General features: G+C 40.4%; 1 protein-coding gene across 16 annotated transcripts in view; it reads right to left on the minus strand.

The window, feature by feature from the left end:
* The window catches only part of LMO7 (LIM domain 7), a 144,569-nt gene that overhangs the window by 52,323 nt on the left and 78,964 nt on the right, over positions 1-13,282 (minus strand). The gene's annotated exons all lie outside the window — the stretch shown is intronic.

The following is a 13,282-nucleotide window of genomic DNA, read 5'->3' on the forward strand; positions in this document are numbered from 1 at the left end:
AATAATTTACAAGACGGAGTGGAAGAACTTCAGCAATTCAACCTTGACACTTTTTAAACACTCTTGGACAGTTATAAACATGGTTTTGAGGTAAGTCTATAGCACTGAAGTGCACATACAATTCTTCTTGTAGAGATGTTTGTCCTACTATTTCAGGAACTGAAGGAGTAACCTTCACTTGCTGAAGTACCTGCATCAATGCAAATAAATGCAAATCCTATATTAGGCAACTGTGAAAGAAGTCTGCTTGAAGTTTTCATTCAAAATCTTCATAGAGTCCATCTGGTGCAGGCCATATTCTTTAAAAAAATATTATTCTTTGTACCCTAATTTCTGGCTTGACTAAAATAATACTATCACGCCGAAAATCATTAAGCAGGCCGCTGCTTTGCTCAGGTGGGCACAGTCAAGGCAGCATCTTAAAAATAATTTGCTGAAAGAAGTGGGTTCCTCTCCAAAGGATGGTGCAGCTCTACTTACTAAATCACTTTGCATCACTTCAAACATTATGTTCTGTCTTCACAGAGGTTTTTATATCTCTTTTCACTAACAGTGCAGCTTCTCTAAGGACATCTGACTTAAGCAAAAGAATCTGCTAGGGAGAGTGGTTAGATCTTTCAGAAATAATTTTATTCCAAATACTTCACCCGCTCCTGCCAGCGCCAGCATTTTAGCATGTTCTGAATTGGAAAAGAAAAGCCACATCAATCCTCTGCTGTCCAACCTAGCTCCTATATCGAACCCCACTTAAAGAGATCTCAAAATTTGGAAAGTGCAGCTTCTAACTCACAAAGCGTGAACCTTAATTGTTGGCAGTGGTTTCAATGAAAGGTTATCTACAACTTCCAAGATTAGCCATAATGAAATATATCTATCAAATATTGCACAAAAGTCTAAAGGTCATGAGATATACGGGAATTGTTATAATAATTATGAAGCACAACGGCATGATTCCAGGCTGAAAACTGATGCAAAGAAATGTGAAATCACTTGTGAAGAAAGAACACCTTTTGTGTAAATCATCGCATCTACATCAATTCTTGAGCAAACAGAAAAAACAGATACAAATGGGACAGAAATAGCTCTCATTTGTTAGTAAGTGTTATGCTCAGAGATCAAATATCTCTGTTATGTCTGACCACAACACATTCACAGACATGACTTAACACCTATCCAGCACAGGTCAACGAATATTTCTCTAATAATTTTACAAGAATAAAGCAAAGTGACATGATAGGTCAGCAAGCTGAGCTACAGCTCAAGGAATTTATCCTCAGCTCAATTGTTTGCTTAAGGTTAAATAGCAAAATTAGTCACCAAGGCCCTAACCTGACAATACAAAGGCTTTGGCAGCAGCTCTAGCTGAAGCATTTCCTGGTCACCCTCTTCATCCCAGCCACTCCTATTTGCTGCCCCCGTGGTTATGCCAACAAAACTCTGATTAACACTGTGGTTCCACACTGTGCATCAGAACCAGAGGGTCGTTTTGAGATTTTCTTAATATACAGTTCTTGAACCCTAAATTAACTCAATTTATAGCACGCTTATACAAGTGAGTGTCAACAGTGCTGCAGTAGCAGTGTGTTGCCACAGAGAGGGCAAAGGGCTCTGCAGCAGAGGATCCAGCTCCACAAACCTGTACCTTAAGAGTCCTGCTAATAATGAAGCCTCAACCAGAGGTTGTCCGTGCATCCCCTTAATCTGCTGACATCTTTCAGGAGTGAGGAAAACAAGTTAGCATTTTATCAATGCACTTCAAAGTACTTCAATAACTAAAGTAAATGGATTGTACAAGATGGTCAAATACTTCACAGTAGCTAGCAGACCACACGAAATCATGAACTAAACTTCATCAATGGATACATTTTTATAACTGGCTAATGTTGACACTGAACAGATACACCCCTCTAGTGACTCCTTACAAAAGAACAGTGCATTTTATGTAGCTGTGTTTAGTTTGACTTATTTGAAGATGTTTAATGAATATACCCTGTTGTTTGGATAACATACTAGGAAAACAGAATATGGTTTGGTTCCCCTACATATTAGATGACAGAAGCTATCACTTCATTATGCCAAATCTGCTTTGACACTTCACTTAGTTATTTCCCAGAGATGACATGAACATGTAGTTCAAGGCCAAATTCAAAATACTGAGAAGATAGAGCAAAATTCTGGAAGATGATTTTACAGCACCCTGTTTAGAAAGCACGGCTTCCTGAGGCTCTGTTTCTTCTGTAGAAACCTATTTACAGTATAGTATCAGTGACTTAAAACCAAAAAAGCTAGATTAGAGAATCCCTGCCCCCTAAATGAGGGTAATATGCTGAGAAGAGACCATGTAGTCATGCTAAAAGAGGTAAGACATCCAAATACATTTATGGGGAGAAAGAAGGAACAGAAACGCTCCCACTGATAGAAAGGAATGTGCCAGTGACACATGTGCCCTGCCCAGTGCCAAACCCTTTCCCTGGTGACAAACAGTCCTGAAACACCAACAGCTGCCAAAGCTATCTGTTTTCTACCAATTTCTCAGTACTACAGATTTCACAAACACAGGACTTGAAAAGATTTTTGTTTAGAATGAAGTATCAGTGCTCTCTATTTGAACTTCTATCCACCAAGTCTGCAGTTCACCTTCCCGATGACCTTTGAAGGGCTTGCATGAGCCATGCCCCAGCCTGGGAGTGTGAGCAGATCAGCAGGTTGCAGATCAAGCCTACTCCTGAGCTCCTTGCCAACCTCTAGGTGCTCCAGCCCAATACCAGACAGCTTCACTTACGCTTCTGAGGAGTATGTCCAAGAGCGTGAAGGATTCTTCACCCTTGGCGAGGTATGCTGTGCAGGAGACGAACACTGTCTGTCCCACTAGCATTTGGTTTGTGCTAAATTTCAATCTCTTTGGCCACCTACTCAACTGCTATTAATATTGTGGTTATCGGATTTCACTGAATTCCCACGTGCTGCTGAGAATAGAAAGCCTCCAGTAGAAGATGGGGCTGCCGAATGGTACAGCAACACGAGGACATTCCTCCAGCACTTGGATTTTTACCAAACTGATATTCAACCCCAAGTGCCACAGTTCACTGCTGAAATAAAATGGCTGGGTTATGGTCGCAGCACTCGAGAACAGCTTTTGGAAACACACCTCTCTAACTGACTATAAAAAGCACATTTATTTTCCATGGCAACATATCCACTAGACCAAATGCCACCTACACTGTAACAGCACAGAGAGTCAGGTATAAAATGACTGCAGAAAGCATTTCTCCATGCCCCTACAAACACATTACAAGGCAGCAAGGAGCTCTGTGGGTTCCCCTGACTGAACCACCTGTTTCCACGCCCTTGACAACTAGTGAAGGAACTGAGGGGGTGGAAATGAGATACCCAACAGGGGAAAGGCAGAAAGGGAATGCAGTCAGCCAACACCTTCCATGGGAATGCATCCCTGTCCATTGCCTCAGAGCATATCACCTCTTGGGCATAACACTTCCTTGCTGACCTCACCCATTATGCTTGCACACTATTCTTAAATCCCTTATCAAAACAAAACCAGAAATGTGCATCAGCCCTGAATAACTAGAAATGTGCATCAGCCCTGAAAGTCACCAGACACTACCATTACCCATTTCCTCATGCTCTCTTCCGACCCCTCCCTGGGTGGTCCATCTGCCAACTTCCTCATATCACAGTTTATTTTACTGATGCTCTCAAAGAGAAAACTTGATATTTAGGATAGTGTAGGGCAGAAGGCATATCTATCAGAAAGAAAGAATAAAAGTAATACACCCCCCCATATCTATCCCCAGAACCAATCTGTGCAGATGGGAGCATAGTCAATAACCTGAGCACCCATTGGTTCTCATCTTAGGAGTGGGCAGTGAAAGGGATGAAGCATTGCTGTAGCAACAACTCGCAGAGAAAGAGGAGATTGATAGGATTCTGTAGCTTCCTACTCAAATAACAAGCTACATTAAAGAAAGTTAAAAGTATTCGTAACAGTGTACCTTTGTTTTATGTTTATTGGGCTGGTTTTTGGGTTTGTGTTTTACACCATTCCTAAAAACACCTAGAACCCATCAGCTTCATTAATCACAAGTAGATAACTGGGTATTTATTCTATTGTTTTATTTCTGTTTTTTTCCAGGGCAAATCCAGATTTTTTTCCCAATCTGTACTGGTTGCTTTAAATTCCACATCTAGACTGGTGCCTATGCAAAAATAAGCAGTGGGGACTTTGTTTCTGAAAGCTACCAGTCATGTGTCATATACTTTGACCAAGCAGCATGAGAAACGATGGACTATCTGCACAACAAATTAGAAGTTATAAAGTTGACTCCAGGCTCTCAAAGAGCATTAGGAGGTCTCAAAGGAAATCAAACAATTTATTCACATGTAAAAGGATGCTTGAACTTCAGAGGTGAAATTAATTGCTTCTAACTACACAATAGACAAACAGCTTGACAGAGAGCTATCATATCACCACTTACCCTGTAGATATTTGTAACTTCTGAAACACCAGTCTTTAGAACTTGGAGAAGATTACTTGAATGAATCTCTCCTTTTATCTCCTTGTTGCCTTTTTCTTCAACCTGTACATAATTCAGTTGACCCTTGCACCAGGGTTATAATTAGCATTACCAACTCTACCTTTTTCCTTCCTTGTACCTTCTTGAGATGTTGAAATTTTATGCTCCTCCCTCCCAGGAATCAACAACTTGAACTTACCCTGTGATCATTAGGATAATCATTTACGTCCACTTCTCTTCAAAGCCAGCTTTGAAGATCCTTTACCTTCATCTCCCTCCCAACCCTCAAAAGCTGGATCATTCTTGTGTAAATTTTGTAAACTAATTTGAAAAGAAATGCATGTAATTGTGGTAGCATTCTTTCAGAAAGGAATAGTTGGCATATACTTGTGAGACAATGTAAAGTAAGTATCAAGACAGGTAATTAAGTGCAATTCTTGAAGTGTTTGGAAATATTTACAAAACTCATGAAGATGTGGCTCTCATCAGCACAAATCCAGTGCTATACAGAATATTTTCTGTTAAAAGTATATTATGTGCTTTGGCTAAGCTGCAGCAACCATGGCAACTTACAACATTTTTTCAAGACAACACCAAAATTCTCTTTCTATATTTGCCTGATGACTCTCTGCCATTATTAAACCAAATCCTGCCAAAATGGTTGTCCCTTTTATTCCCACTATTACAACTAACTGGGAGGCTGTAGCCAGGTGGGGGTTAGTCTTGTCTGCCAGGCCAGCAGCAACAGAACAATGGGACACAGTCTCAAGTTGTGCTAGGGGAGGAAGTTCTTGCCAGAGATTGATTGGCATTGGCATGGGCTGCCCAGGGAGGTAGAGGAGTTGCCGTCCCTCAAGGTGTTCAAAAAAAGCCTGGATGAGGCACTTAGTGCCATGGTCTGGTTGACTGGACAGGGCTGGATGATAGGTTGGACTGGATGATCTTGGAGGTCTCTTCCAATCTGGTTGATTCTATAGTTCTATGTCCTCTTCTCACAGTCAGATACCAGAGGTAATTTTGGAGAACAGCCCTCAATACTGACTCATTTACTCTCTCCAAACATCGCTCTGACACCTCTGCACCAACTTTGACTACATATAAACAAGTTACTGAAAGGTAAATTAGGGTAAAAAAACCTTTACATCCACCAACTACTCCATAGCAATTATTTGTGTGCACTCTTTTCCCCTTGTTACCCAGGATTAATACAATTGTTCAGTTAGGATAAAGTGTTCAGAGGTAGTCCATCAGGAAGAGACAGGATTTGGCTGTTTAAACACTTTGCTTGTTCAGAAAGACAAGGGAAATTTTTTAGCCTTTACAGTCAGAGAGGAGGAAAAACACCCAACCAATGAACCTTCTGCATTTAGTCTCCTCCCTTGGTCCATTCCCAAAGAATGATTTGGTAAATGTAATCCTTTGTTATTTTTGTTTCAAGCAAACAGGTGGTGATATACAAGTGCCTTGTGTGTAAGCAAAGCTGTTTACTACAGCTTACAGCACTGAATAGTGAGGTTTATTTAATTTCTAGAGGTGTGCGAAAAGGTGATAACAATCCATAATTCAAGTCCATCCTCTAGAGCTTATACCAGATATTTGGTAATAACATATGCACCGATAAAGAAAAAAAGGTGACCAGCAGTAACTTATACTTCAGCATCACTATGTTCATGTCCGTGCTTACATCAAGTTTCAACCAGTCCAAATAGATACCAGCTCACTTGCTGTTCTAAAACATGCACAGCAGATAAACCAGCACAGAAGTGACCCACAGACATAATAGCAGAACCCATAGATGCCCTGTCCTGTGCCCTATCTTCCTATAAGTGGCAAGTAATCCAAAATTCCATCCACTCTGGTCACCTCTTCAGGGAAGCCCAGACCCATAAGTCACAGAATCACAAAGTGCAGAGGCTGGAAGATGGTGGGTCTTGAATACTTGCAGAGAGGAAGACGCCACAAACCCCCTGGGAGGTCTGTTCCAGTGTTCAATCACACTCACAGTGGGGGAAAAAAGGCAAAATAATCCAAAAACCAAACATGAGAATGAATACATTCTTCTGCAGACCCCGTGCATTTTGGGAGTATGAGGGATATGCAAGTACCTGGGAGTTACTTCACAGATTTATGATGGCTCATTTTTCCTCTGTTTGAACAATTACTTTGTAGTGCTGACCAAATTACTATACAGAAGGACAGAGAACTGGGGCAGGGTCTACCCCAGCATCTCTTTAATTCTCAATTTTTGTCACTATTAAACAGATGTTTCAGCACTTTAAAGTGGGACTAGTAAAAGCACAGCTTTTGGAAAGGTCTCATAGAGGTGGTATTTTGGGAAAGAACTTAGATTTATTTATAGAGATGGACAGAATGAAGATGACAAAATGGAAGTGGAATGGGTAAGCATAGTTTATTCCATGATAAAAATTTTGGAAACAAGTTGAAATGATGTGGTAATTTGTCCTGAAGTAGAAAAATCACTACTGCAAGACTGCATCACTTTAGTCTTTACATTTGGAATACAACCTTTAAGGGACTAATGGGTTTTCTCAGCAATATTTTGGCAAAATATTTCACAAGCAAATAAGAGGCACTGAAAAAGTCTGATGCTTCCTTTTTGAATTTTTGCCGTATTTTCTCCATGTTTCTTCAGGTTCCCCTAGCAACACAGAACACAACATCATCACTCATCACACAAAGCACAAATGTATGAACTCTCTAACTTAGGTTGATGCATATATGGCCCAAAGAAGTGAGGTACACAAATACAACTGAACTGAATTATGACCTATGTTTTCTTGGACCACCTTCATCTGTGAGGATGCATTTAGAAGCCGAAAGAACCAGTTCAATTAATGTGGAGCCAAACGTTAATCTGTTCACTTTTATCAGAACTGATACTGAAAGAGGACATGTTCCCTTGCACCACCTCTCCCAAAAGGCATTGCAAGGAAGAACAACACAATTTGAAACAAGCAAGAAAAAAAAAAAACAACCAAGTAGAATACATGAAGTGTACTACTCTTACAAAAACTTGCCCTTTTGTCTTGGGGAAAGGACAAGGTTCTAGGTAAATAGATAGTATTTTTCGTATTTGCTACAATTCTCACCTCCTATCCTCAGCTCCTGCAACATCCATGTGTAAGAAAGTTCCTTAAAGACACAACTATACATATTCAGATTCCTTATGGCTTCACATTTATTACTGTAACATTTGATTACTAACTTAAATTTGTTGCTACCAATATTACTGAGTAAGTATTTGCTTTTTTTTTTTGGAGGGGAAAAATTTTGTCCACCTCAGTGGACAACAGTGCTTTAAGATTACTTACAGCAGCCAAGTCAGAGGATATTTTTAAACATTTGCTCAAAACATTAAGCTTTTCAGGCCTCGTTTTCCAGCCAGATTTTTAATGTTGGAAACATGAGTGCTTCATTACTGCAAAGTGAGAGAATGGGTAAAAGTCCAAATGCTTGCTCTGCCAGGATGTTAGAAAGCCTGGGTGTGAGGCAAAGGAGGGAGGGAGAGAAGAAGAGAAGTTAAGCTGGTCTGACCATATATATCAATCAAGTCTGAGCATCTCAACCTAGTGAAACTGAACTTGCTATTAGTCACTTGGGAGTTTCTGTTGTAAGGTTTGAGGAGTCTGAGAATAAAAACTTGAACAAAACTAATGACAACAGGAGACAATCCCAGACAAGGAATTACAGATGATCTCACACTTCTCTTTCACTGGTACTCATAAAGTATGTAATTTCTACCATAAAACTGATGACAGGGTTAGGGGGAGCAGCTTAATACACTAATTAAGACAACACCAAAATGTTCCACAAGCTGTTACAACTGAATCTCATGGTAGGGAGAGAACGAAACAAAACGATCCGATTCTGCTCCAAGTGAGGCCATGGCAATATTCCCAACATCTTTAATAAGAGCATAAGTGCTAAATTAGGAATCTTCCTTCTCATGAGAAAGGAGATGCTATATGCGCCAACTCTTGGAAACTACAGTTAGCCATCTGCAGAATTACACCAAGCATCTAGACAGATGAAGCACTGGAGAAATAGACTACTTTAGACACACATGGTGGTTGTAAGCTATCATTTCCAGAAGTCAATTAAATCACAGAGCCAAGATAATACAAAAGTAACTCTTGGGCTCTGGAAGAGGCAAATCTACAAACCCTTTCCCTAGTAATTATCATTATTTCTTCACAAATATCAGGCAGTCATTTTGACCCAGATGAGATTAACAGAAACCTTGAGACTCATTTAGGAACCTACAGCTTCTAGAGTCTAAGGGTCTGTTGAAAACCCTGGGGACAGCAATCATTATTGCATTTGATCATTGCAAAGGTTAAACTGCAAAGTGTATCAGTAACATCAGCTTGCTACAAGGCTCAGCTACGTAAGGGACAGTCCACATGCTGCATTAGTGACTGCTAAATCCAGACCTGCTACATCAGAAGTGTCTATGTAAGCCCATGTATCTCAAGTTTTCAGGCTTATTCAAAATTCCCAGCAACGGTAGAGTTGTCACTATAGTCTCCAATTAAAACTGATAATCTAGGCAGCAGGAGAAATGCAAAGACACTTTGCCAATATTAATTGGATGGTTCTCTTCTTGAATATACTTAATTCTAGTGTAGCCTGTCTGTCTGAAACAAATCATTGCTGGAGAAGATTCACACAGGAAACCATCACAGATCACCACCAAAATGCACATTACCACAGCAAGACTCAGAATAACTTCCACATCTCCATTCCTGCTCACCTCCAGGCTAACTGAGATACAAGAATAAATTAACTCAGGGTAGCAGAGGAATAACCAAAAGCATCCTCCAATGAGAGCAGGATAAATTAGTCTCTGCTGATGGTTAAGAATAGCTTGGCACACTGCAGCAAAACCCAGTTTCTCCCTGACTGGAAGTACAGGAGAAAGTACAGGAAAAAAGAATAGCATTTAAACGCCTTCATCCTTTGACCCAGAGGGCATACATGGGAGATAACCTTGAACATTGTCATCATGTTTGGATGCCAGATGACAAACTGCTGACCATATTACCCACACAACACTGAAAGCTTTCTCTAATATACTTTCACTTTCTTGCTACATAGTGTTAGACAGGTGAAGAAGGCTGTGCACTTAAAATAATTTCCTCTCTACATTTCAGAGTAGATGCAGTCTGTGGCCAAATTAACCTGCTAGAGTATATAATTTTAAAAAATTGTAAGAATCGCTGTAGGTAGGGTTTTTTAGTAAGTGAAGGTACAAAAACATGCAAAAGTCTTAATCATTGGGGAAATAACAGTTATGAAAGATTAGTACAGTGTACAACTCTAAGATACTAAATAAAAAAGCTTATACTGCAGTGTAAGTTATGCAAGCCTCATCTTTAACAACATAAATCAGTACTGTCAAAACCAGCTCATGATAGAACCAATCAGCCATCTGCTTGATGTTAATATGTTAGAAGATACCAATTCAGAACCACTGTAGTAGTCAGATGTTTACTGCTCAAAGAGAAAGATGATGAATGTGAAGTCGTCTGCCACAGTGCATTAATTAAATGCTCTTCACTTGGAAGCAGCACATTGAGTACATGTAAAAGTATGCACCTTAACATTCTTTTCAGGTAGGAAAGAATCTGTGGAAGCTTATGTTAGGCAAAGAAATCCAGAAGTGATGCACGAACTCTGGACAGAATGTCAGGTATGTAATAATTTGAATGATTACTAAACATAATATAGTTATTACTTAGGCCCCTTATGGAAAAACCCTAAACACACACAGAGGATAGGTACACAGTTGAATATACTTCTTTCTTTTTTTTCACACAATGAAGTTACCAACAAAAACCAGGCAACGCTTCAAAAATGAAAGCCATCAAGAAAGAAGTAAAAGCACAGCTGTACCATTCTTTGCAAAGAGAAAAAAAACAGATAAACAAACCAACCTTCCAGACAAAAGCACTCCCAAATGACTCCTCCTCCTAAGCAGTGACACTGAAATTTTAGCACTGATGAATGCTAATAGTATAGAAATCAGTAGATTTTAATACATAAATTCATTTTTGGGTTGATTTACAACTTACCAAAATCTAACAATCACAGAATTAACCAGGTTGGAAAAGACCTCTAGGATCACTGAGTCCAACCTATCACCCAACAACTTCTAATTAACTAAATCATGACACTAAGTGCCTCATCCAGCTTCCTCTTAAACACCTCCAGGAATGGGGGACTCTACCACCTCCCCAGGCAGCCTATTCCAATGCAAATCACTCTTTCAGTGAAAAACTTCTTCCTAATGTCCAGCCTAAACCTGCCCTGTCACAGTTTGAGGATATGTCCCCTTGTTCTGTCAGTGGGTGCCTGGGAGAACAGACCAACCCTACCTGGCTACAGTCTCCCTTCAGGTAGTTGTAGACAGCAATGAGGTCTGCCCTGAGTCTCCTCTTCTCCAGGCTGCACACCCCCAGCTCCCTCAGCCTCTCCTCACAGGGCTGTGCTCCAGGCTCCTCACCAGCTTTGTTGCCCTTTTCTGGACACATTCAAGCTCCTCAATATCTTTCTTAAATTGAGGGGCCCAGAACAGGACACAGCACTCAAGGTGTGGCCTAACCAGTGCTGAGTACAGGGGCAAAATTACTTCCCTTGTCCTGCTGGCCACACTATTCCTGATACAGGCCAGGATGCCATTGGCCTTCTTGGTGACCTGGGCACACTGCTGGCTCATGTTCAGTTGGATGTCATTCAGCACCTGCAGGTCCCTCTCTACCTGGTTGCTCTCCAGCCACTCTATCCCCAGCCTGCAGTGCTGCATGGGGTTGCTGTGGCCAAAGTGTAGAACCCTGCATTTGGCTTTGTCAAAACTCATGGCAACTAACCATCCTGTCCAGATCCCTCTGCAGAGTTCTCCTGCCTCCAACAGATCAACACGTATTCCCAACTTGGTGTTGTCTGCAAACTTACTGATGCTGGACTCCATCCCCTCATCCAGATCATCAGAGAAGATACTGAACAGGACTGGGTTCAGCACTGATCCCTGGGGGGCACATCACTAATGTTTTGAAATTGTTTTATTTATAAATGCTTTTATTTCTGCTATTTTTGGCTTGCAGAGAGGATCTTGTGTTCCATGGGTACAACCAAACCCTGGCTTTCACAAGCTGAAGATTGGCCAGTGAGTACCATCAATGGTAAGAGAGCTCGAAACCAAAAACTAAATTCTGTATGAAAAACGTACTGTGTTCATTGGATAATTATATCACAGATATATAATTAAATACTCTTAATTAACTTTTATTGAAGGTACAAAGACTAGAACAGACTGCAGCTTGCTCTGTTTAATGAGACAACTCTTGAAGAAGGATTTTGAAGTTGACTATCTATATCCAGTTTGTTATATACTCATCTTTGTCCCTGCATCTTGCTGTATTGATCACCACTTAAAGAGACACATGCTTTCAAACCTTGGCTATAAATTACTTTTTGTTACAACTCTCATGACAAAGGAAAGTGTCAGGCAATTTTTTCCAATAGTAAGTATGGAGGCATTACACACTTTAATAAGCAAATGCATTGAAAACTTCATAGCTAACTTCTGCAATACCATTAAGACTAACTTTTTATAACTGCCACCTGCCCTCTGCTTCAAAGAGCACACTCTTTGTGGCTGACCTGGTGTTGCTGTTTGTTTTGTGAGTTGCCTGGCAGAGACATCTGTGCAACAGAGAAAGAAAACAGCACGAAATCTTCACTGGGTATCCCAAATTAGCTGTACAGTTATCAGAAGGCTATTCTGAATAGTGGCAGCAGTGGCACGCAGACCACCTACAGCCAAAGAACTCGAAACTGAGATGATGCTCTCACCTCTCCATTCACAGTAAAAGTAGACTCTAGAACACTTTACAAGATTAATCTTAATACAGCTGATACACTTGTTTTGAAGATGAAGGGCATCTTCATAAATGGGTGGAAGTCGAGGCATAGAAAGTTCCATCTAAATATGAAAAGTTTTTTTTACTGTGAGGGTGACAACACTGGAACAGGCTGCCCAGAGCGAAATATTCAAGACTCAGCTGTATGCGTTCCTCTGCGATCAGGTATAGGTGATCCTGCTCTGGCAGGGAGGCTGGACTAGATGATCTTTTGACATCCCTTCTGACCCCTAACCTTCTGTGAAATAGCTATATAGTATTATGAAGAAGTCATAGTACAAATTGCTAATGGAACCTGAAGTAATTACCTACAATACTTTCCTATGAGTGAAGGCATAAACCCCCTACTGCTCAGTACTTTTCTTCCACTGTTTTCACTGCTGCTTATTTCATTTTGTAACACACTCAGTTTCTCCTGCTACAGGTGCACAAATAATAGGAACATGTTCCATTAAACATCGTATGCCAAAACCTACATGCAATTAAGCTTGACCAAACAGTTTCTAGGAGCTTGAACATATTTGCTTTCCTGAGAAAAAAATGTGCAAACAAAACCTCCCCTATAAGTAAGGTGCACGTGCCTTTGGTACATGTCCATCAAAAAGATTCCCTTCCTGGGAAATAAAAGCAGCTTTTCTCTCCTCTGTCTGATCACACAGCAATACATCATTTTCACATAATGAAAACCACACAGACACATTCCTAGGCCATGGGATACAAGAAATTTTCAGTGTTCACTCCTCCCATCTTCCCTAAACTGGAAGTAATCCTACACAGAAACTTAAAACAAAAAAAATAACCACCAAC

Source organism: Pogoniulus pusillus, chromosome 3, assembly GCF_015220805.1.
Source record: "Pogoniulus pusillus isolate bPogPus1 chromosome 3, bPogPus1.pri, whole genome shotgun sequence".
NCBI lineage: Eukaryota > Metazoa > Chordata > Aves > Piciformes > Lybiidae > Pogoniulus > Pogoniulus pusillus.